Below are 25019 nucleotides of genomic sequence, written 5' to 3'. Positions count from 1 at the left end.
TCTTTAGCAGACACTGGGTGTCCTACATTTAGCTCAGTTCTGACTCTAACTGCCAGGAGTTAGTGCAGACCCCATATGTTAACTCCTCCCTGTCCACCCCCATTCCAGACCCCTCACTTCACACTACAATCACAAGTGGTAAGTCCTCCACATTCAGCTCACAGAACAGTTTCCTTACTAGATTATCAGCTTATTATAAACAACTCAGAAGCAGCCAGCTGCAAGAAATACACAGGACAAGGTATGTGGGAAGGGGTATGGCACTTCCATGCCTTCTCCAGGCACACCAGCCTCCCACCATCTCTACATGTTCTCACCAACCCAGAAGCTCCCTAAGCCCTATCCTTCTGGATTTTTATGTAGGCCTCCTTACCTAGACATGACTGATTAAATAATTGGCCATTGGTGATTAAGTCACTCCCCAGCCCCTTTGTCCTCCACAGAGGAAGTTTTGTTTTGTTTTTTGAGAAGGAGTCTCACTCTGTCACCCAGGCTGGAGTGCAGTGGTGTGATCTTGGCTCACTGCAACCTCTACCTGCTGGGTTCAAGAGATTCTCATGTCTCAGCTTCCTGAGTAGCTGGGATTGTAGGCGTGCACCATCATGCCTGGCTAATTTTTGTATTTTTAGTAGAGATAGGGTTTTGCCATGCTGGCCAGGATGGTCTGGAACTCCTGACCTCAGGTGATCTCCCTGCCTCGGCCTCCCTAAGTGCTGGGATTAGAGGCGTAAGCCACCATGCCCGGCCCCTAGAGGAAGTTTTTATTGAATTAATTACAAACTGATAGGTCAAAGAGTGTGTATGTTTTACCTTACTATGTAATACTAAATTGTTTTCAAAAGTGCTTGCACTCCCACCAGTGTATTAGATTTTCCATTGCTCTGCATGCTGGCTAATGCTTTATATTATATATATTTTTATTTTCCAATCTGGTATATTCACGTATAGTAGTATTTTTCTGGCAGCTTTAATTTCTCTGATTGTTAGTGAAGATGAGTACCTTGATGTGTTTATGGGCTATTTCCTCTTTTTTACTGTCCCTTTTTAAGTCTTCTGTCTTCTCTGTTGAGTTGTCTTTGTTTTATGTGTGTATAAATATATTTATATATAGTTATCTACATTTTTGTATGTACATACATACACATATGTATAGCAAATATCTTCTACTTTGGCTTTTTAAATGGATTTAACATAATTTTAGTCAATGATTTTTTTTCATTTTTACATTTCTTTAAATTGACATAATTGTACCCCAACAATTTATGGGGTTCATAGTGATATTTTGATACATATACTGTATAATGATCAGATCAGGGTAATTAGCATATCTGTCATCTTAAAACATTTATCATTTCTTTGTGTTGGGAGCATTCAGTATCCTCCTCCTAGCTATTTGAAACTGTATAGTACATTATTGTTAACTGTCATCCTGTAGTGCTACAGAACACCAGAACTTATTCTTCCCATCTAGCTGTAATTTTGTATTTTTTTTTTTTTTGAGATGGAGTTTCACTCTTGTTGCCCAGACTGGAGTGCAATGGTGCGTTCTCGGCTCACTGCAACCTCTGCCTCCTGGGTTCAAGCAATTTTCCTGCCTCAGCCTCCCAAGTAGCTGGGATTATAGGCATGTGCCACCACCCCTGGCTAATTTTGCATTTTGAGTAGAGACAGGGTTTCTCCATGTTGGTCAGGCTGGTCTCGAACTCCTGACTTCAGATCATCCACCCACCTCGGCCTCCCAAAGTGCTGGGATTACAGGCATGAGCCACCACACCCAACCAATTTTGTATTCTTTAACAAGTCTCCCCCTATGCCTTTCCCTCTACCCTTCCCAGCTTCTAGTGCCCTCTGTTCTACGTTTTACTTCTATGAGAGCAACAATTTTTAGGTTCCACATATGAGTGAGAACATGTGGTGTTTAACTTTCTGTTCTTTATTCCACCTAACATAATGTCTTCAGGTTCCATGTTGCTGTGAATAACAGGATTTTATTCTTTTTTATGGCTGAATAGTATTCTGTTGTGTATATGTACTATTTTTTTTTTTTTTAATTCATTCAGTGCTTGTTGAACACCTTGGTTGATTCCATATCTTGGCTATTGTGAATAGTGCTGCAGTAAGCATGGGGGTGCAAATGTCTCTTTGATATACTGACATCTTTTCCTTTGGATAAGTGCTCAGTAGTGGGATCGCTGCATCATATGGTAGGTCTATTTGTAGTTATTTGAGGAACTTCCATACCATTCTCCATAGTGGCTGTACTAGTTTATATTCCCACCAGCAGTGGAAGTGTAAGAGTTCTCTTTTCTCTGCATCCTCACCAGCATTTGTTATTTTCTGTCTTTTTGATAATAGCTATCTTAACTGGGGTAGGATGAGACTTCATTGTGGTTTTTTTGTTTGTTTGTTTTTTGTTTTTTTAATTTCTAAAATTTTTTGTAGAGACAGAGTCTTGCTGTGTTGCCCAGGCTGGTCCTGAGCTCCTGGTCTCAAGCAGTCCTCCTGCCTTAGCCTCCTAAAGTGCTAGGATTCAACGCATGAGCCACTGTGCCTGGCCCTAATTGTGTTTTTGATTTGCACTATTTTTTTTTAACATCTTTTATTGTGAATTGTTGTATGTTATATTTCATAGACATAACTTGTACATGAATGAGCTAATATAGTAGGCCTGAAACTGGTACCTTCAGAAAAGCCTGCTTGCACAATTGGTCCCTGGCTGTGTCTGGGAACTTGGCTTTCGAAACCTTTCCTACACTGATCAGGTTGTATTGCCCACTGTAGCTGCTAATACCTGTTTTCCTTGTGGGAGTCTGAAATTTTGGTGGGAGGAAGGTACCTAAGTGACCAGTCCTCAATAAAACCCCTAGATTCAGAGTCTCTACCCAGCTTCTTTGGGGCAGAAACAGTGCACACGCATAGCTGCATTTTCACTGAGAGAGCGTGCACTTTCTCAAGAGTTGGAGAGCATGGGAAGCCTGCACATGAATTCCTACAGACACTACCTGATGTGTTTTTTTTCCCTTGCTGATCTGGCTGTGTATCCTTAAAGTGTTTATGATATAATAAATGTTAGCTGTGAGTACAACTGTACGCTGAGTCCCATGAGTTCTTCTAGCAAAGTATTGAACTTAGCTATTAAGTTCCTCTAGGAAAAAAAAAGCTGGAATTTGGATTAGAAATGCATTAAGTTATAGATGAATTTGGGGAGAATTAGCATCTCAATATTGTCTTCCAATGTGAATATGGTTCATATGATTGTTTCCTCCCTCCTTGACTTCTCTTAACAACTTACAATTTTCTTTTCTTTTTTTTGAGACAGGGTCTTGCTCTCTCTCCTAGGCTAGAGTAAGTGGTGCAATCATAGCTTACTGGAGCCTCGACCTCCTAGGCTCAGGTGATCCTTCCACCTCAGCCTCCTAAGTAGCTAGGACCACAGGCACATGCCACCATGACAAACAAATTTTTGTATTTTTGTAGAGACAGGGTTTTGCTGTGTTGCCCAGGCTGCTCTCAAACTCCTGGACTCTAGTGATCCTCCCACCTTGGCCTCTCAAAGTGCTGGGATTATAGGCATGAGCCACTGTGCCCAGCCCAATTTTCTGAATAGATATCATGGACATAATTTGTTAGATGTATTTTTGGGTATATAATATTTAAAAAAAATTTTTTTGTTTTTTGAGACAGTGTCTCACTTTGTCGCCCAGACTGAAGTGCAGTGGCGTGATCTCAGCTCACTGCAACCACCACCTTCCAGGCTCAAGTGATTCTCCTGCCTCAGCCTCCCGGGTAGATGGGATTACAGGCACGTGCCACTACTGCCACCACGCTCAGCTAATTTTTGTGTTTTTAGTAGAGACAGGGTTTACCATGTTGGCCAGGCTGGTCTCAAACTCCTGACCTCAAATGACCCACCCAGTTTGGCCTCCCAAAGTGCTGAGATTACAGGCATGAGCCACCACACCCGGCTGGGTATTTAAATTTTTGATGTCATCGTAAATAAGTTTTCTGACATTTTATTTTTTGTTTATTGGTGTTATAGAAAAACAATTTATTTTTGTATATTGACCTTGTCTCCAGCAGTCTTCCTAAACTCACTGTATTAGTTTTCTATAGCTGCTGTGATAAATTACCATAAACTTAGTGGCTTAAAACAACATAGAGGCTGGGAACATTGGCTCATGCCTGCAATCCCAGCACTTTGGGAGGCCAAGGTGGGAGTATCACTGGAGCCCAGAAATTCGAGACCGGCCTGGGCAACACAGTGAGTCGCCATCTCTGTTTAAAAATAACAACACAAGGTGGCTCATGCCTATAATCCCAGCACTTTGAGAGGCTGAGGCAGGCAGATCACCTGAGGTCAGGAGTTTGAGACCAGCCTGGCCAACATGGCGAAGCTCCATCCCTACTGAAAATACAAAAATGAGCCAGGCATGGTGGTGCGCACTTGTAATCCCAGCTATTCAGGAGGCTGATGCAGGAGAATCGCTTGAGCACAGGAGACGGAGGTTGCAGTTTGCCGAGATCGTGCCACTGTACTCTAGCCTGGGCAACAAGAGTGAAACTCAGTTTCAAAATAAATAAATAAGATAAATAAAAACAACAACAACATAGATTTATTATCTTACAGTTGTGTAGTTCAGAAGTCTGAATGGGTTTCATTGAGCTAAAGTCAAGGTGTTGGCAGGCTGAGTTCCTTTCTGGAGGCTCAAGGGCAGAATCCATTTCCTTCCCCTTTTCAGCTTTTAGAGACTATTCATATTCCTTGACTCCTGGCTTTCCTCCTCCATTATCAAAGCCAGCAACTTTGAGTCCTCCTCAAGTTGCCATCTTTCTGGTCTGTCATCTTATTTTGTCTTCCACTTAAAAAGACACTTGTGATTACATTGGGTCCATCTGGTTAGTCCAGGATAATCTTCCTATTTAAGGTCGGCTTATTAGCAGTCTTAATTCCATATGACAGTAATTCACCTTTGTCATGTAACCAAGCATATTCACAACATCCAAGGATCAGGATATAGACATCTTTGGATGGGTGTGGGAGACGGGGATAGTGGTGGTGGTCACATTATTCTGCCTCCTGCACTCACTTAAGATTTTTTTTTTTTTTTTTTTTTTTTGAGACGGAGTCTTGCTATATCGCCCAGGCTGGAGTGCAGTGGCATTATCTTGGCTCACTGCAACTTCCGCCTCCCGGGTTCAAGCGATTCTCCTGCCTCAACCTCCCAAGTAGCTGGGACTACAGGCACGCACCATCATGCCCACCTAATTTTTTGTGTGTGTATGTGTTTTTAGTAGAGACGGGGTTTCACTATGTGACCAGGCTTATCTCGAACTACTGACCTCATGATCCACCCACCTTGGCCTCCCAAAGTGCTGGGATTACAGGCTTGAGCCACCGCTTCCGGCCAAGAATTTTAGTAATTTAATCTGAAGAGTCTTTTAGATGTTCCACACACAAAATTATAGCCTTTGTGAATATTAATGATTTTACATCTTTCCAGTTAACATGCCTTTTATTTATTGTTCATGCTCTGCTGCTCTGGCTTGTACTTCCAGTGTATATCAGGTAAAAGTGGTAATAGTGGCATTCTGGAATTGTCCCTGATCTAAAAAGAAAAGCTTCCTAAATTTCACCTTACTGTATTCTCTCTGTGAGGTTGTAGAAGTTCCTTTCTCTTCCTGTTTGATAAGAGTTGTGTGTTTTTTGTTTTTTGTGTTTTTTTTGAGATGGAGTCTTGCTCTGTCACCCAGGCTGGAGTGCTGTGGCGCAATCTCGGCCCACTGCAACCTCCACCTCCTGGGTTCAAGTGATTCTCCTGTCTCAGCCTCCCAAGTAGCTAAGACTAGAGGCTGTGCCACTGCGCCCAGCTAATTTTTGTATTTTAGGTAGAGACGGGGTTTCACCATATTGGCCAGACTGGTCTCGAACTCCTGACCTCGTGATTTGCCCGTCTCAGCCTCCCAAAGTGCTGGGATTACAGGCATGAGCCACCACACCCGGCGTGATAAGAGTTTTCATTGTGAATAGATTTCACTGTGAATGGATGTTTGATCTTATCATATGCTTATTCTGGACTTCTTGAGACAATGATATGATTGTTCAGCTTTAATGTTGTGGTGAGTTATATCAATTGATTTTTAAATGTTGAACCACTTCTGAGTCATTTTTGAGACAACACAACTTGGTCTTGGTATTTTTTATTTTATTTATTTATTTATCTTTCTAGACAGGGTCTCACTGTTACCCAGGCTGGAATGCAGTGGCATGACTTCAGCTCACTGCAGCTTCGATCTCCCAAGTCATCCTCCCATCTCAGCCTCCCAAGTAGCTGGGACTATAGGCAAGTGTCACCATGCCCAGTTAATTTTTATAAATTTTTGTAGAGATGAGATTTAATCACACTGACCAGTCTGGTCTCAAAATCCTGAGCTCAAGCAATCCTCCTGCCTCGGCCTCCAAAAGTGCTGGGATTACAGGTGTGAGTCACCATGCCCGTGGCTCTTGGTTTGTTTTATATGTGGCTAGATTTACTTTGCTAACATATTGTTTGGGACTTTTGCGTCTACATTTATGGATAAGAATTAGCCTGGAATTTTTCACTGATGAGCTGTCCTTGCAGGACTCAGTATCAGAGTTATGCTGGCCTCATAGAATGAGTTGGGGAGTTGTTTCTTTCTGTATTTTGGAATCGTTTATGTAAAATTGGAGTATTTTACTGCTATAAGTGCTCAGAAGAACTCACCTGCGACACTCTCTGGTCTTGATGCTTTGTAGGTGGATTTTTGACCATCAATAGGACTTCTTTAATGGCTATAAGACTATTAGGTTTTCTGTTTATTTTTGAGTGAGTTTTGATAAGTTAATTTTTAAGGAATGTGTCCATCTCATCTAAATTTTAAAATGTATTGATGCAAAGTTGTTCATAACAGCCTAATGTTATCTTTTAATGTCTATGGCATAGGTAGTTAAATCTCATCTTTCAATCTCTTCTTCTTTTTTTTTTTTTTCCACTGGAGACAGGAGGTTTTATTGATGCTGATGGGGGTAGGAAAGGCCCCCAGAAGCACGGGGGCTGAGTCAGTCAGCAAATGCATAAGGCCTGGGCACAGAGGAGCAGGTTAGGGCACATTCACCCTCTCAGGATTCTGTGGTTCCCTCACTGGAGAAGGGAGAGAGCATCTTGGGGGTGCAGTTCCAAGAGCAGCCAGGACAGAGGTTAGAGATGGCTGAGAGCCCCTAACCTGAGGAGTCACCACAATAGGCAAGCAACAACTGTGTGGAAAGCTGGATGAACTGGTCAGCAGCGGAAAATGGGAGGCAGCACTGGGTTGGCCTCTTGGGGAGGGGTCCAACCTTGGCTTGGATGAGTTCATGAGAATACCCAGTGTTCCCAACCAGAGAGGGGCAGAGCCCAAAGCTCCTTTCTCTGCAGGCCTCCTTAAGGGAAAAAGGCGCTCAGAGAAAAAAGCATTCAGGGAGCCCCCTGGAAAGGGGTGCCAGAATTAGTCCTTAAGGCACAGCTGGGGTGGACAAGGCACCAAGGTGCAACTGGTGGGGGAGGGCAGGGGCAGCCTCCAAGCCAAGTGCCAGGGTCACAAGAGGACGCAGGACCGCCCACACTTGATCGGCGTGGGGTTGAGCACAGCCGGGACAGCCTCGGCGAACACTTCCTTGACACCATCCTGTTGCAGGGCTGAGCATTCAAGGTAGCACACAGCGTGGATCTGCTTGACCAGTACCTGGCCCTGCTGCGGTGTGATGGGTGCCTGGCCCTGCTCCTTGAGGCGCTGTAGGGTGTAAGGCTGGGCTCTCAGGTCCTTCTTGGTGCCCACCAGCAGGATGGGTACATCAGGGCAGTGGTGGCACACCTCTGGAAGCCACTTGTGCCGCACTGTCTCATGGGAAGGCGGACTGGCAATGGAGAAACAGATGACGAAGACGTTGGTCTGAGGGTAGGAGAGTGTGGCGGCGGTCATACTCCTCCTGGCCCGCAGTGTCCCACAGGTTCAGGTTCACTGTGCGCCTGTCAACTGCGCTCTGCGCGCTGTAATTGTCGAACATAGTGGGGATGTACTCTTTGGGGAAAGCGTTAGTTGTGTAGCAGATGAGCAGGCACGTCTTACCCACAGCTCCATCACCCACCACCATGCACTTGATGCTCTGCATCGTGGGTGCAGTTGCTGTTGTGGAGGCAGTGCCTCCTCTCTCTTCCGGACCGCTCTGGCTGCAGTGACCTGGTGCCCTCCCCGAGCGACTCCGGGCTGGAGCTCAGTCTCTTCTTTTTATGTCTTTTCACAGAACAAACTTGGTTTATTGATCCTCTCTAGTCTATATTATTTTTTACTCTTAAATTTTTTAAAAATCTATTTATTTATTTATTTATTTTGAGACCGGTTTATGAAACTGGCTAATTTTTGTATTTTTGGTAGAGATGGGGTTTCACCATGTTGCCAAGGCTGGTCTTGAACTCCTGGGCTTAAGCGATCCACCTGCCTTGGCCTCCCAAAGTGCTGGGATTACAGGCATGAGCCACTGCGCCTGAGCCTCTTATCTTTACAACTTCCTCCTTTCTATTTTCATCAGGCTTATTTTTTCAGTTTCTTTCTTTTCTAGTAATTAGGATCATCCATTTTCTTTTTCTTTTTTTTTTTTTTTTTTTTTTTTGAGACGGAGCCTTACTCTGTCGCCCAGGCTGGAGTGCAGTAGAGGGATCTCGGCTCACTGCAAGCTCCTCCTCCCGGGTTCACGCCATTCTCCTGCCTCGGCTTCCCGAGTAGCTGGGACTACAGGCGCCTGCCACCACGCCCAGCTAGTTTTTTTTGTATTTTTAGTAGAGACGGGGTTTTCCCATGTTAGCCAGGATGGTCTCGATCTCTTGGCCTCGTGATCCGCCCGTCTCGGCCTCCCAAAGTGCTGGGATTACAGGTGTGAGCCACTGCGCCCGGCCTGGATCATCCATTTTCTTGTAACTACTTCTTTAGTTGCATGTTACATATTTTTATGTGTAGACTTACATTATACAGTTAAAAATATATTTGAATACTCACTATGATATCTTACTTGACGGATGGCTTATTCACAAGTATATTTCTTTATTTTCAATGCAAAGGGATTTTCTAGATCTCATTTATTTTGAAGTTTTAAAAATCTACAGGAAAAAAAACCCTACAGAAAAGTTGAAGAGTTAGTGTAGTATATCATCTTCCCAAGCAAACAATTTACATTCATAAAAATAGTTCATATATTAGGTCACAAGGAAGACATTAGTAATTTCATAAAGTAGAAATATTTTTTTTTTTTTTGAGACGGAGTCTCGCTGTGCTCCCAGGCTGGAGTGCAGTGGCGTGATCTCGGCTCACTGCAAGCTCCGCCTCCCGGGTTCACGCCATTCTCCCGCCTCAGCCTCCCAAGTAGCTGAGACTACAGGCGCCCGCCACCACGCCCGGCTAGTTTTTTGTATTTTTAGTAGAGACGGGGTTTCACCATGTTAGCCAGGATAGTCTCGATCTCCTGACCTCGTGATCCACCCGCCTCGGCCTCCCAAAGTGCTGGGATTACAGGCTTGAGCCACCGCGCCCGGCCATAAAGTAGAAATATTATAATTATGACCACCATGCAACAAAACTAGAAATTAAAAATGAAATTTATAAAAAAGCAGAAAGGCCCTTCCATCTGGAAAACTGAAAACAACTATTGGATGTAAGGAAAATAGAAACTGAAATAAAGGATTTCTGAAACTTAACGAAATGAAAGCACAGCATATCAGATTCTTAAAACAAAAAAAAGGTAAGGCACTAATCAGGGGAAAATTTATAATCTTCAGTACATATTATAAATGAAGAAAGGGAAATAAGTAAATTCCAAACTTAGAAAGTTAGAAAAAGAAAAACAAGTAAATCAAAGGAAAGCACAAGAGAATAAATAATAAAAAGAGAAATTAGTAAGAGAATAGAAAAACATCTGATTCAAAAATTAAGATTTTTATCTTGGCTGAGCGCCGTAGCTCACACCAGTAATCCCAACACTTTGGGAGGCCGAAGCAGGCAGATCACGAGGTCAGGAGATCAAGACCATTCTGTCTAACATGGTGAAACCCCATCTCTACTAAATACAAAAACTTAGCCGCGCATGGTGGCATGCGCCTGTAATCCCAGCTACTCGGGAGGCTGAGGCAGGAGAATTGCTTGAATCTGGAAGGCAGAGTTTGCAGTGAGCCGAGATCGTGCCACCGCACTCCAGCCTGGGCGACAGAGCAAGACTCTGTCTCAAAAAAAAAAAAAAAAGATGTGTATCTTGAATTGTTTAATGAAGCAAATAAATTAACCTAATAGAAATTACAAATATACAGAATAACAAATGATAAGTGGTAAGTAACCATTGACAAAGGGTAGTTTTTATAACAAGATTAATTTACATACCTTTACGTAAACAAATTTGAAAACTAAAATGAAATGGATAATTATGTGTGACAATATAGTTTACCAAAATTGACTCAAGTAGATATTGGAAGTTAAATAGCACAATTTCCATTGAATAAGTTTTTGAAGTTACGAAATAACTATCTCACTGAAAAATAAAAAACATGAAGTCCAAATGGTTTAACAGGAAAATTCTGCTACATTATGGAGTTCAAATAATCCTAATGCTAAATAAATTGTTTTAGAACATAGAAAAGAAGGAAAACTTCCAAATTATTTATTTTCTAAATGGCTTGGTATTGTAAATGCTGATTTAATTGTCTGTCTCCAGTTGTTGAAGGGCTAAAGTGAAATAAAGTAAAACATCTTAAAACACTTTTTAGTTCTTAGACCCTCTTTTTTTTAAAGTAGTTTTATTGATATAGACTGCACACATTTAAAGTATATAATTTGTGCAGTTTTGACATACATACATCATCACGATAATCCAGTTAATGAACATATCCATCACTCTCAAAAGCTTTCTGATGCCCATTTAATTCTGCCTTCTTGCTCTCTTCTTGCCAGACAACCGCTTATCTGGTTTCTGTCACTGTAGAATAATTAGCATGTTCTTGGACTTTTAATAAATGTAATAATACAGTATATATTCTTTTGTATCTCACTTCTTTTACACAGCATAATTATTTTATATCAGTTTTTATGAAGCAAGTATAAAACAAATATTTAACATACAAACTAAAGGGCCGGGCGCGGTGGCTCACGCCTGTAATCCCAGCACTTTGGGAGGCCGAGACGGGCGGATCACGAGGTCGGGAGACCGAGACCACCCTGGCTAACACGGTGAAACCCCGCTCTACTGAAAATACAAAAATTAGCCGGGCGCGGTGGCGGGCGCCTGTAGTCCCGGCTACTCTGGGGGCTGAGGCAGGAGAATGGCGTGAACCCGGGAGGCGGAGCTTGCGGTGAATGGAGATCGCACCACTGCACTCCAGCCTGGGCGACAGAGCGAGGTAGCACAAAGAAAATTACAGATGGATATTAGGATATTATATATAAAAATTATGTAAAAGTTCTAAATAAAATACCACCAAACAGAACAGAATCCAGCACTGTATTACAAAAATATTAGCTCATCACCAAGATGTATACTAGGAATGCAAAGATGGTATAACATTAGAATCATCAATGTAATTCACCATATTTAGCCTAAGGAGAACACTCATATATTTACTTTCATATATGCTGAAAAACCTTTGACAAGATTCAACACCAATATATAGTAAAAACTTAAGAAAGAAAGAAAAAAAAAAACTCTTAAGAAATTATATTATAATCAATACTTTTTTTTTTTTTTTTTTTTTTTTTTTGAGACGGAGTCTCACCCTGTCGCCCAGGCTGAAGTGCAGTAGCATGACCTCAGCTCACTGCAACCTCCACCTCCCAGGTTCAAGCCATTCTCCTGCCTTAGCCTCCCAAGTAGCTGGGATTACAGGCGCCCACCACCACTCCTGGCTAATTTTTGTATTTTTAGTAGAAATGGGGTTTCACCATCTTGGCCAGGCTGGTCTCAAACTCCCAACCTCAGGTGATCTGCCCACCTTGGCCTCCCAAAGTGCTGGGATTACAGATGTGAGCCACCATACCTGGCCAATCAGTACTTCTTAATGATGGTATTCGCTCGCTCTCTCTCTCACACACACACACCCCACCACATACACAGAGAGAGAAAGGGAGAGGGAGAGAGAAGAGAGAGAGACAGACAGAGACACTTTATTCCTAAATCTTGCATTTTATCTAATAGGAAAATACTGGAGGCATTTTTACTAAGATTGAGAAAAAGGCAGAGATACCAACTCCACTTGTATTTAACCTTGTACTGGGGGCTTAGGCAGTGCAGTTAGATAAATCAATTAGAGGCACAAGATTTGGAAAATAGAAAGTAATATTGTCCCTTCTTGCAGGTAATATGGTAGTGTATCTGGAATACTGCAGAAAATCAATAATGAAACTAAAACAAAAAAGGAATTTTATAAGAATATGCAAAAATCAGTGGTCTTCATATAGACAGATAACAAGTTTGAATATATAATGGAGGGTAAAATCCCATTTACAGCAACAAGAAAAAGAGAAAGTATTTAGAAGATTAAAAACATGTAAAACCTAGGTGAAGAAATCTTTAAAACACTTCTGAATAACAAAAGTAGCCTTAAACAAATGAAAAGAATCATTTATTCTAGGATAGGACAACAACATCATAAAAGTGCCAGTTATACCTAAGTTAATATATAAATTTAATGCAATCTCAATATAAATATCAACAGGGTTTTTTCTGGCACTAGACAAGTTGATTCTAAAGTTCATATAGAAAAATAAACATACAAGAATAGCTAGGAAAACAGAAGAACTACAAAGAGAAAGTAGACTTCCAGATATTGTAACATATTGCAAAGCTTCTATCATGAAAATATTGTGGTATAGACCAATGGTATAGAATAGAAAGTCAAGAAGTAGTCTCCTAAACACATAAATTTAGTGTATGATAAAGGTGGTTCTGAAATTATTAGGGCAGAGACGGACTTTTTAATAAATAGTGCGGGGACAACTTGTTAGCCACTTGAAAAAACAAAATTATATCTATACTTTATATCAGATACAGGAATAAACTCCAAATGAACCAGAAATCTAATTTTTTAAAAATTATCTACTAGAAGAATACATAGATGAGTTTTCTATAACCTGAATGTGGGGAAAGGCAATAAAAGAGGGGGGAAGAATTGGCTACATTGAAAAGCAAATTCTTGATTACAAAAATGAAAAACACCATAAGCAAATTTAAAAGATAGATGAGAAACCAGGAAAAAATATTTGCAAAATACGTTTTAAAGACCTACTATCCCTAGTCTAAATTGAGAGAAAAAAATACCAAAATTGGATTAAAAAGGCAGAATACATGAGCAGATACAATTTTTTAAAAATATTTAAAAATAGAATAAAGTGTCTCTGTTAAATATATGAAGAAAATATTCAATTTCACCTAAAATAGGTAGTATAAATTTAAAGCTGCACTGAAATACCACTTCTCACCTATCAGCTCTGCACTAATTAGAAAGCTTCACAAGAAGCCCCACTGGTGAGGCTGTGAGGAATGCAAACTTGTAAAACCCCCTTTGAGGGAGAATTTGGCAGTCCAGCAGACTACACATGCATTTGCCCTTTGACCCAGCCATTCCACTTGTAGGAATATTCCCTAAAGATACATTTTCTTTTCTTTCTTTCTTTCTTTTCTTTTCTTTTCTTTTCTTTTCTTTTCTTTTTCTTTTTTTTTTTTTTTTTTTTGAGACAGGGTCTTGCTCTGTTACCCAAACTGAAGTGCAGTAGTGTGATCTTGGCTCACTGCAGCCTCAGACTCCCAGGCTCAATTGATTCCACCTTGGCCTCTGGAGTAACTGGGACCACAAGTGCATGCCATCACGCCTTACTAATTTAAAAAAATTTTTATAGAGACAGAGTCTCACCATGTTGCCCAGGCTGGTCTTGAACTCCTGGACTCAAGCAATCCCGTTGCTGCCTTCCAAATTGCTGGGATGACAGGTGTGAGCCACCATGTCATCCCAGCCTTACGTTTTCAACAGTAGGGAAATATGAATGCACAAAGTTATTTGTTGCAGCATTATTTGTAATTGTAAAATATCGGCCTTACGTTTTCAACAGTAGGGAAATATGAATGCACAAAGTTATTTGTTGCAGCATTATTTGTAATTGTAAAATATCGGAGAATACTTCAAATGTCCATTCAGGAAATTTGTTGATAAATATCTACACAACGGAGTCCTGTACAGCTGTGAAGAAAAATGAGGAAAATCTTTACAAACGGGTATAGAGTGATTTCTAACATATGAATGGAAAGTGTACATACAGTGTGCTATTTTTTATGTAAGAAAGAAGGGAAAGAGACTAATATCTGCTTATTTTGCAAAAAGAAAAACAGGAAAGATAAATCAGAAATTATTGAAATCGATAACCCACAGGAGGTAGATGGCAAAGGATGGAGTGGGAAGAACACTTCTCTGTGGGAAAAACAGTCTTTTATGTAGTTTTAACTTTTAGAACTATGTAAATGTTTTATATATTCAAAAATCAAATCCACAAGAACAGTACAAACACAAACTAATGTATTTCAAATGATGAATGTAATCACCCTGAAGGTGAGGTGGGGATAACCAATCAAGTAACTTGAATATAGTACTTTAATTATGTACCCTTAATCTAAAGAAAGAAATGCAACTGCATTTTGAACTCTTTTTAGTAGGTTTGTTTTGTTTTGTTTTGTTTTGTTTTGTTTTGTTTGTTTTGTTTTGAGACGGAGTCTCACTCTGTCGCCCAGGCTGGAGTGCAGTAGCCGGATCTCAGCTCACTGCAAGCTCCGCCTGCCGGGTTTACGCCATTCTCCTGTCTCAGCCTCCCGAGTAGCTGGGACTACAGGCGCTCGCCACCTCGCCTGGCTAGTTTTTTATATTTTTTAGTAGAGACGGGGTTTCACCGGGTTAGCCAGGATGGTCTTGATCTCCTGACCTCGTGATCTGCCCGTCTCAGCCTCCCAAAGTGCTGGGATTACAGGCTTGAGCCACCGCGCCCGGCCTAGGTTTGTTTTTTTAGTGACAGGAGTGTAGCAATTTGAAATTACTTCCTGTAGTTTCAGATTAAATAAATGAATAAATATATGATGGTTTTTTTTCTATGAGTTTTAAGATAGATGGTTACATCAATGGATGTATAGATGTAGATACAGAAATAGATAGAAGTGTTTATATTTCCTAGATCTGTCTACTAAAAGGGCCTAGGAGCAATGATATGCAAGTAGCAGATCATATCTAATGGCCAGGTCTTAGATTTTAAATATTTTTCCTCATTAAAATAAATGAAGGCTATTTGGGGAAATGGTGATTCTATGGCTGAAGCAGGGAAAGTACAGGAAGACCATGAATGTTGTGCCAGGTAGTAAGAAAGTACCTGATGGGAAGGGCAGAGGAACCAATGGGTTAAAGAAGAAAACAAGAGACATTAGAGTATATCTTGAGACAAATGAAAACGAAAACACAACATGCCAAAACTCATGGAATACACTGAAAGCAGTACTAGGAAGGAAATTTATAGCTACAAATGCTTACATTAAAAAAGAAAGATCCGAAATCAACAACTTAACTTTACACTTAAAGGAACTGTAAAAAGAACAAACCAAACCCAAAGCTAGCAGAAACAAGAAAATAATAAATATTAGGGCAGAGATAAACAAAACAAGAATAGAAAAGCAGCAGAGAAATTGACAAAACAGAATTGATTCTTTGAAGTGATAAAAAAATTGATAAAACTTTAGCCAGATGGACTAAGAAAAAATAAGAAAAATTACTGAAATCAGAAGTGAACACGGGGACATTATAACTGATTTACAGAAGTAAAAAGATTTATAAGAGAATACTGTGAGCAAATGTATGCCAACAAATTTGATAACATAAAAGAAATGGATAAATTCCTCAAAATACATAACCACCAAGACAGAATCATGAAGAAACAGAAAATCTGAACAGACCTATAACTAGTAAGGAGATTCAGTTAGTAATCAGGAATCACCCAACAAAGAAAAGCTCAGGGCCAGATGGCCTCACTGGTCATTTCTAACCAATATTTAAAGAAGAATTAACCCCAGTTTTCCTCAAACTCTTCCAATTAATGATATATTTGATAAAGGGTTAATACCCAGAATATATAAAGAATTCTTCCTCAGCACTTTGGGAGGCTGCCAAGACAGGAGAATTTCTTGAGCCTAGAAGTTGGAGACCAGCCTAAGCAACATAGTGAAACCCTGTCTGTACAAAAAATTTAAAAATTTGCCAGGTGTGGTGGTACACTGCTGTGGTCCCAGCTACTCAGGAGGCTGAGGTGGGAGGATCACTTGAGCCCAGGAGGTCAAGGCAGCTATTAGCTGGTGCACTCCAGCCTGGGTGACAGAGTGAGACCCTGTCTCCAAAAAAAAAAAAAAAAAAAAACTCATACAGCTTGACAAATAACCCATTTAGAAAATGGAGAAAGGATTTGAATAGACACTTCCCCAAAGAAGATATACAAATGACCAATAAGCAAATGATGCCCATTATCACTAATCATTAGAGAAAGGCAAATCAAATCCAGGAGATAAGACCTCACACCTGTTAGAATGCCTGTTACAAAACAAAACAACCAGAAAATAACAAGTGTTGCTGAGGATGTGGAGAAATTAGGATGTGGAAAAATGGGAAGCCCTGTGCATTATTTATAGCAATGTGAAGTGGTGCAACCACTGTGGAAAACAGTATGGTGGTTCCTTAAAAATTAAAAATAAATTACCATATGATTCAGCAATTCTCAAAAATATATTTGTACACCCATGTTCATAACAGCATTATTCACAATAGCTAAAAGGTGGAAGCAACTCTAATGTCCTTGAATGGATAAGCAAATGTGGTATGTATCTACAGTTAGATATTATTCAGCCTTAGGAAGGAGCGGCCAGGCGCAGTGGCTCACACTTGTAATCCCAGCACTTTGGGAGGCCGAGACAGGTGGATCATGAGGTCACAAGTTCAAGACCAGTCTGGCCAACATGGTGAAACCCTGTCTCTACTAAAAATACAAAACAAAAATTATCTGGGCTTGATGGCAGGCACTTGTAATCCCAGCTATTCAGGAGGCTCAGGCAGGAGAATCACTTGAACCTGGGAGGCGGAGGTGGCAGTGAGCTGAGATTGCGCCACTGCACTCCAGCCTGGGCAATAGAGCAAGACTCCACCTCAAAAAATAATAATAATAATAAAAAAGGAAGGAGCCTCTCATGGTGACTCACACCTGTAATCCCAGCTACTCTGGAGGCAGAGGTAGGAGGATCATTAGAGCTCAGGAGTTTGAGGCTGCAGCGAGTTCTGATCTTGCCACTGCACAAAAAAGGAAGGAAATTCTGACACATGTCTCATAACACAGATGAAGCTTGAGGACATTGTGCTGAGTGAAATAAGCCAGTCCCAAAAAGGCATATACTGTGTGATTCCACTTACAGTGTGAATATAGTATGATTCCCATACTGTATGAGTCGGCTGATGACAAACTTGTTTTTTTGATAATCTGGAAGTGTCTTTATTTCTTGTTGCTTTTTAAATAACAGCTGTATTGTTTTTAAATTAGTATTTGTGATTTTTTTGAGACAGGGTCTTGCTCTGTTGCCCAGGCTAGAGTGTAGTGGTGCAATCACAGCTCACTGCAGCCTTGACCTCCTGATTGAGCTGTTCTCCTACCTCAGCTTCCCAAGTAGCTGGGTCAATAGGCATGCACCATCATTCCTGGCTAATCTTTTGTATTTTTGGTAGATGAGGGGTTTCACCATGTTGCCCAGGCTGCTCTCCAACTCCTGGGCTCAAGCGATCCCCCCACCTCAGCCTCCCAAAGGGCTGGGATTACAGGCATGAGCTACTGTGGCCTACCTGAATGACAGGTCTATTGAAGTACATTACACATATAAAATTCACCCATAAACTGTACAATCCAATGGCTTTGAGTATATTCAGTTATGCAGCCATCACCACAATCAATGTTAGAACATTTTCGTCAGTCCACAGAGAAACTTGCATACCCCTTGCCATCATCCCCAAATCCTCTCATCTTTCCCAACCTTAGGCAATCACTAATCTACACTATATCCATGGATATGCCTATTCTTATACATTTCATATAAATGGAATCATGTACTATTTCATCTTTTGTGACTGGATTCTTTCACTTAACATAATGGTTTCAAGGCTCATCATTTTTGTAGCATTTATCAGTACTATATTTTTTATATGACCAAATAATATTTTGTTGATATACACATTTTATTTATCCATTCATCACCTGATGGACATTTGAGTGGTTTCTGAACTTGGCTATTGTGAATAATGCTCCTGTAAACATCTGTGTACAAGTATTTATTTTGAATACCCATTTTTCACTCTTCATGCATATATAGCTAGGAGTGAAATTGCTGGGTTACGTGGTGATTCGGTTTGCCTGTGTCCCCACTGAAATCTCATCTTGAATTATAACTCCCATAATCCCCATGTGTCATGGGAAGGACCTCGTGGGAGGTAATTGAACGTGGGTTTTTCCCATGCTGTTCTTGTGAGAGTGAATAAGTCTCACGAGAGCTGGTAGTTTTATAAAGGGCAGTTCCCCTGCACACACTGTCTTGCCTGCCACCATGTAAGATGTGCCTTTGCCCCTCCTTTGCCTTCTGCCATGATTGTGAGGCCTCCCCCGCCATGTGGAACGGAGTCCATTAAACTTCTTTTTCTTTATAAATTACCCACTCTCAGTATTTCTTCATAGCAGTATGAAAATAGACTAGTACACATGGTGACTACGTTTTGCTTTTTGAGGTACTGCCTGACTGTTTTCCAAAGTCGCTGTGCCATTTTAGAATCCTACCAGCAGTGTATGAGGGTTCTGATTTCCCCACATCATTGCCAACACTTACCTGTTGCTGTTATTATAGCTACTTTTTAAAAATAACAACTTTATTGAGATATAATTCATATACCATGAAATTCACCTTTAAAAACCTAGTGTACAATTCACTGCCCTTGATTTGTAAAGGATATTTTTTCTGGGAAAATAATTCTGGGTTATTTTCTATCAGCACATTGAAGTTATCATTCCACCGTCTTTAGATTTTCATTTTTGCTAAAGAGAAATCAATTTTTTGTCCATATGGTACACAGTGATATATTTTGATGTGGATTTCTTTTTATCTCTGCTTGGAATTTTTTGGCTTTCTCAAATCTGAAGGTTAGTGTCTTTAATTAGTCCTGGGAAAGTCCCAGCTGTTATCTTTTCAAATATTAATTCTTCCCTATTTTCTCTTCTTTCTGGAACCCTGGCTAGATTTATGTTAGACTTTCTTACTCTGTCTTCGATGTCTCTTAACTTCTCATATTTTCCATCTATTTTCTCTCTCTCTCTCTCTCTGCATCTATTAAGTCAAAAACTATGAAGGGTCTGAAGTTTTACCCTACATTTATCCTACATTTATAGCTATATTTATCTTTAACCACTTTTCTGAAGTTCTAATTATCTATTGTTATGACTGATTTTCTTTGGATTGTTTTGGTATATAATCAGGTTGTCTACATGTAATGATAATCTCATCTCTTCTAGTATTTTCTTTTTCAAATATTTTTGCATTGGCAAGAGCATCCAATATAGGAGTGAAAATGAGAGAACAACATTGTTTTTGCTGTTGTTTTTAATGGATTCACCCCTAGTGTAAAATATATGGTATTTGTTGGTTCCAGATTTTAAATACTTGTAATTTTGTGTTTTAATGTGTTTGTTAGACATGGTTTGAGTTTTATTAGATGCCTTTTCAAAAATGCATTGATAATACATACTGTATGATTCTATATATATGAATCAAGAAGTTTGAGAAACAATGAACGAAGAGAACATATGACATAAAATTCTGTCAAAAATCTTTGTTTAGAAATTGTGTTTGATGTTTAATTTTATCAGAGAACAGAAAGTTGCTTGCCCTAGTTCCCCAGTTAAGATGAAGTTGAGGTTCATAAATACCTCAACTTCAAAAAATACAAAAATTAGATTTTTTTATTTTTCTTAGTTAGACTCACCACCTTTGCCCCAGGGAAAGTAACTCCTCCCCTTTGAACAGTCACTGAGTGAGGCTTACAGAGCGACGCTCTGTTTTTCAGGAACCACCCCCTAAAATCTCCACTTTTAGCAGAAGACTGGAAACAGAAACATCTAAATGTTACTTGGCACTGAATGTCTTAGAGTAGTCTTTTTGGCAGTCTATCCCTTGATAGACTGAAATAGCCATCTCTGACAACAAAATGAATAAAAAGTCAGGTTTGACCTAGTCTTAATTTTGATAGATCCCTAACCAGTAACTTTAGTGTCACTTATTTCAAAGAAAAGGCACTCTTTTTTTTCACTATGTTTTTCTCCATCCCATGTCTCTCTCTCTCTCTCTCTCTCTCTCTCTCTCTCTCTCTTTAAAGGTTTATTGTGTTTACTTTTATTCTTTTTTTATTTTTGGGACAGGGTCTCTGTTGCCCAGGCTGGAGTGCAGTGGGGTGATCATGGCTCACTGAAACCTCGACCTCCCGGGCTCAAATGATCCTTCCCACCTCAGCCTCCTGAGTAACTGGGACTACAGGCACGTGCCACCTCACCCAGCTAATTTTTGTATTTTTTGTAGAGACAGGTCTTACTTTGTTGCCCAGGCTGCTCCTCCAACTCTTGGGCTCAAGTGATCCTCCTGCTTTGGCTTCCTGAAGTGCTAGTATACCAAGTGTGAGCCACTGTGCCCAGCCTACTTGAAAAATTCTTTTTTTTTTTTTTTTTTTTTTTTTTTTTGAGACAGAGTCTCGCTCTGGCGCCCAGGCTGGAGTGCAGTGGCCGGATCTCAGCTCACTGCAAGCTCCGCCTCCTGGGTTTATGCCATTCTCCTGCCTCAGCCTCCCGAGTAGCTGGGACTACAGGCGCCCGCCACCTCGCCCGGCTAGTTTTTTATATTTTTTAGTAGAGACGGAGTTTCACCGTGTTAGCCAGGATGGTCTTGATCTCCTGACCTTGTGATCCGCCCATCTCGGCGAGGGATTACAGGCTTGAGCCACCGTGCCCAGCCGAAAAATTCTTAATAGCCAGTTTTAAAGGTAATGCTTGAAGCTTACATTTCCTGTGACTTTTTTTAAACACAGGGTCTCACTGTCACCCAGGCTGGAGCAGTGACACAGAATTACTCACTGCAGCCTCAAACTCCTGGGCTCAAGGGATCCTCCCGCCTCAGCCTCCCTGAGTAGCTGGGACTGTAGGTGTGTGCCACCGTGCCTGGCTAAAGACAGGATCTCCCTATGTTGCCCAGGCTTTTCTCAAACTCCTGGGCTCAAGCCATTCTCCCGCCTTAGCCTCCCAAAGTGCTGGGATTATAGGCGTGAGCCACCGCTCCTGGCCTGCTTATTTATATGCTTTTGTAATGGCATGATAGCTTCTTTCATATATGTAGGAGAAAATTTTAATCGTTTTCCAGATTGAACTTGTGATTTTTGTGGTCACTCTAATTCATAGGTTTATTTTTTTGGTTTCTGAGTGCTCATTGTACCCAGAAATTGTTCCTTTTTTTAATATTGTGAAACTTCATTAGCCTAAATTTATTTGTTTTCAGTTATTTTTTCTCCTTTATCACTGATCTTTGTTATTGTGAATGAACACTTTTTTTAAAGAGATGGGGTCTCACAGTGTTGCCCAGACTATAGTGCAGTGGCTGTTTACAGGTGCGATCATAGTGCACTACAGCCCTGAACTCCTGGGCTCATACAGTCCTCCTGCCGCAGTCTCCTGAGTAGCAGAGACTACAGGCATGTTGGTGAACAATTTTCTTTTTGTGTCAAACAATTGTATTGATATTTTAATGGACTATGTACAGAAGAGACACTCTTATAGTTCTTAGTACTCACCAACTTCTTAAAAGCATTCCCACTGAGGATTTTGAGTAAGAAAATTATGTACTCATTACCATACTTCAGAATGTGATTCTGCTGGAGGGTGCTACCTGGAGAGGAATAACCAAAGAGCTGTGCATATCAAAAGTAGGAAGAGGTCCTCTCAGAGTTAAGGTTGACTGCATGCTAGCTGTGAATCCATAGTGTAATCACTACAGTTGTAAAATAGTTAATCAAACAATTGTTCTCCTGGGATGGCTAAATAAACATAAAACCATGCTGTGCAGTAATGTAGGAAATCTCTGTTATTAGAATACCATGACTAGTTTTGATCCAAAAATAAATTAAGTTATGGAAGGAATGTGAGAAAAGGGTAAGTAATGATGCCATGGACCACTTTGTTCTGCTTAGTGTCATAAGACTGAAGATCTGTGTACCTCCGCCTCCTTGTCAGTAGTCTACTTTGTTGATGTTGAAATTCTGAGAAGGCAATAGTCTGACTTCACTCTTTATCACTTCACATCATTTATTAATGTGGGAAAGACTTCCACATTGTACAGCACCTTGGAGAGAGGACACCTTAACAAAAGATCAATAATTTTATTATTTATTTATTTATTTATTTATTGAGATGGAGTCTAGCTCTGTTGCCAGGCTGGATTGCAGTGGCGCAATCTTGGTTCACTGCATCCTCTGCCTCTCTGGTTCAAGCAGTTCTTCTGCCTCAGCTTCCCAAGTAACTGGGATTACAGGCACATGCCGCTATGCCCAACTAATTTTGGTATTTTTAGTAGAGATGGAGTTTCACCATATTGGCCAGGATGGTCTCAATCTCCTGACCTCGTGATCCACCCACCTCGTCCTCCCAAAGTGCTGGGATTACAGGAATAAGCCACTGTGCCCAGCCAAGATCAATACTTTTAAACTGGATTCCAAATGGTGAGGTGCCCTAGGAACTGCAGAGATCAAGGTCTTAAAATATTTTCCATTAAAAAGAATCAGGGAAGCCGGGTGCGGTGGCTCACACCTGCAATCCCAGCACTTTGGGAGGCCAAGGCAGGAGGATCCCTTGAGCACAGGAGTTCGAGGCTAGCCTGGGCAACATGGTGAAACCCCATCTCTACCAAAAATACAAAAAAATTAGCGGGGCATAGTGGTGTGCACCTGTGGTTCAGCTGTGTGGGAGGAACACTTGAGCTGGGGAGGCAGAGGCTACAGTGAGCCACCACTATACTCCAGCCTGGGCAACAAAGTGAGATCCTGTCTCAAAAAAAGAAAAAGAAAACAAGAATTAGGGATGCTTGAAGAAATGGCTGATTCCAAATCTGGTGCAAAAAAATGCACAAGGTAAGCCTGGAACATCTTTTCATGCCATATAGGAAGGAAGCTCTCAATGACTCATAAGGTTAAGTCATAAGGACTGAAGCGCCCACCTGAAAACTCCCACTGGCAAAACATGAATCAATTTGAGAATCAATAAGGATGATCACTGTATTGGATTGAAACACACCTAATATGTTTAATCCGTGAGTTCATAATGATACTGAAAAAAAAATTCACTATTTGAAGGTGGTGAAAGAATGAATATCATTTCTTATTTATTATTATTAATATATTTAAGGGATACAGGTGTAGACTTCTTTTTTGTTGTTTTTTTTTTTGAAACAGAGTCTTGCTCTGTTGCACAGGCTGGAGTGCGGTGGCACAATCTCGGCTCACTGCAACTCAAGCAACCCTCCCACCTCAACCTGCTGAGTAGCGGGGACCACAGGCCTGCACCATTATGCCAGGCTAATTTTTTTGTAGTTTTTGTAGAGACAGGGTTTTGCCATGTTGCCCAGCCTGGTCTCAAACTCCTGGGCTCAAGCAATCCGTCCACCTCAGCCTCCCAAAGTGCTGGGACTACAGGCATGAGCCGCTGCTGCCAGCCACGTGCATATACTGTATAGTAGTGAGGTATGGGCTTTTAGTGTACTGCATCATTATTTTGAAACTTATGATAAAAGTCTTATAGCTGGCTAGGCATGGCTCATACCTGTAATCCCAGCACTTTGGCAGGCTGAGGTGGGATAATGACTTGAGCGCAGGAGTTCAAGACCGGCCTGGGTGACATGGTGAGACCCTGTCTTTACTAAAAATTTAAAAATTAACTGGGTTGTGGTAGTGTACACCTGTAGTCCCAGATACTCAGGAAGCTGAGGTGGGAGGATCACTTGAGCCCAGGAGGTCGAGGCTGCGGTGAGCTGTGATTGAGCCAGTGTGCTCTATCCTGGGCAACAGATCAATACCCTGTCTCAGAAAGAAAACAAACAAACAAAAAGTATTCCTGCTAATGAATGAAAGAAGTAATAACAGAATCTAAATGTCACTATTTTGGGAGGTGGCCTTCCAAAATGGTGGAGTAAGGAACTCAGGGTGTATGTATAGCTGTAACAATATTGGATGAGTTGACAAGTGTTGAATCTGGGTGATAGGTATGTAGGGATTTATTCCTTCCATCTACTTTTTTTGGGGTAACAAGATATAATTCACATGCCAATGTGAATTATTCAATGTTTATTAAATAACTAGCTATATTACCTAAAGCAGGTTAAAGAGGAAAAAGCAGCAGAAATAATTCCTTCTGGAGAAGGTGGGACAAAAGCTGTATTATGATCATGCTTATAAACATGAAGATTTCTCAATTGAGTGTAACTTAGTTTCTTCTAAATTCTGCTTTTCACTGTTATCTAAAGTCAAGATGGTTGATAGATATAGGTTAATGAGTGGAACATGGCTTATGTGAAACTTCATATTTCTAGAAATATCATCTAGCGTTAACCCTGCCTCCTAAGATATATGCTATAAAATGATAAAAGTAGATGTCTGGTAAAGGTAGGGAAAAGGGTTTATGGGGTTATAACTATCAGCTAAAGTGAGGATTTTTTAATGCATGGATTACAGCTAGGATCTTCCTTTAGCCCCAGTAATTTTAAGGTGGTTAAGCCGAGGAGGGCTATAGCTCAGCATTACCACAGCTTGTTACACAGGGATATAAATGTGCTTGGTAAACGTATTCTTTCAGGTTGCAATTAG

General features: G+C 40.7%; 1 protein-coding gene and 1 pseudogene across 4 annotated transcripts in view; one reads left to right on the top strand and one right to left on the bottom strand.

The window, feature by feature from the left end:
- The window catches only part of BLM (Bloom syndrome RecQ like helicase), a 107155-nt gene that overhangs the window by 5792 nt on the left and 76344 nt on the right, over positions 1 to 25019 (top strand). The gene's annotated exons all lie outside the window — the stretch shown is intronic.
- On the bottom strand, positions 7594 to 8167 carry LOC112629171 (annotated as a pseudogene).

The sequence above is a fragment of the Theropithecus gelada genome, chromosome 7b, assembly GCF_003255815.1.
Source record: "Theropithecus gelada isolate Dixy chromosome 7b, Tgel_1.0, whole genome shotgun sequence".
NCBI lineage: Eukaryota > Metazoa > Chordata > Mammalia > Primates > Cercopithecidae > Theropithecus > Theropithecus gelada.
The sequence above is the reverse complement of the archived record's forward strand: the minus strand, read 5'-3'. Positions and strand labels throughout refer to the sequence as shown.